Source organism: Echinops telfairi, unplaced genomic scaffold (assembly GCF_000313985.2).
Source record: "Echinops telfairi isolate 266 unplaced genomic scaffold, ASM31398v2 ScPeMD7_3;HRSCAF=10, whole genome shotgun sequence".
Lineage (NCBI taxonomy): Eukaryota > Metazoa > Chordata > Mammalia > Afrosoricida > Tenrecidae > Echinops > Echinops telfairi.
Window position 1 is genome coordinate 29,194,015 of NW_022103899.1, and position 1,262 is coordinate 29,195,276.

The 1,262-nt window shown below is 41.4% G+C and overlaps 1 protein-coding gene across 28 annotated transcripts in view; it reads left to right on the forward strand.

Annotated features, from left to right (window-relative positions):
- Positions 1-1,262, forward strand: part of ABI2 (abl interactor 2) — a 113,607-nt gene that overhangs the window by 80,264 nt on the left and 32,081 nt on the right. The window lies entirely within an intron of this gene.

The window sequence follows — 1,262 nt, forward strand, 5'->3', positions numbered from 1 at the left end:
AGTTGTATGAGCCCCTAATAAAATGTTATAAAAAAAAAAGGAAAAAAAAAGAAAAAGGTTTTGTTACTGATCATTGAGAAAAAGAAAAGCCTTTGGGATAATTCTAAGGTATGTGTTATCGCATTACAAGTATTCACATGTAAGAGTATTTAATGTAACAATTTGAAAGTCTCTGTAAGTCTGTTATAACAATTTGTTTTGTCTTGGGAAGTCATAGAAAATGACCTTTTTTAGAATTTCAGGATTTACTTGACTGGTGATTTAGTCGTTTGCAGTTACACCTAAAATCTGTTCGGGTAGGGAAGACCTAAAGAAGGCTCCATTGCCTCAGAACATGTCATACAGTTCGTAGTAACGCTGGGTGCCAGCAGGTACTTAGCTGTTATCAGCGTGTATGCGCTGGGACCCCCCCACCCCCCCTTCATGTTTGCTGTTCTTAGATGCTCGTGAGTCATTTCCGGCTCACAGGAACCCTGTGCCCCACAGAATGAAATGCTGCCTGGTCCCCCCGCCCCCAATCCCGTCCCCACAGTTGTTTCCTGGTTTAGCTTGCTCAGAAAGTACTTCATGGCGCAATCTCAGCTCTCTTGTTATAACTAGTTGTTTACATGTTTAGCTAAAGGCATGTTTAGCTAAAATTGATTTTTGATTGTGTTTTATGGGATGACTTCTAAAATAACACTTTAAAATGGTTGTATAAATATAGATAATATCCTATTTGCCAATTTACTATTTTTTACCTATACACAGTTCAGCGAGATCAGTTATATCAATCATACAGTGCAGCCATATAGACAGTCATGTAGACAATTATCATTGTTTTTTGCCAAAACTTCCATCTCCACCAACAGATCTCAGTGCTTCTGAAATAATTATCTCCCTATCCTACCCACCCACAAGACCTCTTTAGAGTATAGAAGAGCAAGGATGTTGCTTTCAGGATTAAGGTTCTCCTGACCCACGCCATGGTGTGTTCTCCATTGCTTCGTGGACACGTCAAAGCTGGACGCTGCATAAGGACCAAAGAAGCAGCGACACATTTGAATCGTGGTTCCGGAGGAGAATATTGAAAGTGTCATGGACTGCCAAAAGGCCAAACTGATCTGTGTTGTAAGAAATACAGCCAGAGTGCTCCTTAGAGGCCAGGGTGGCAAGACTTCATATTACATTTGGCCATATTGTCAGGGGAGATCGGTCCTTGGAGAACGACACCATGTGTGGTCAAATGGAGAGACAGGAGGAGGAAGAGGCCTTCAAGGAGA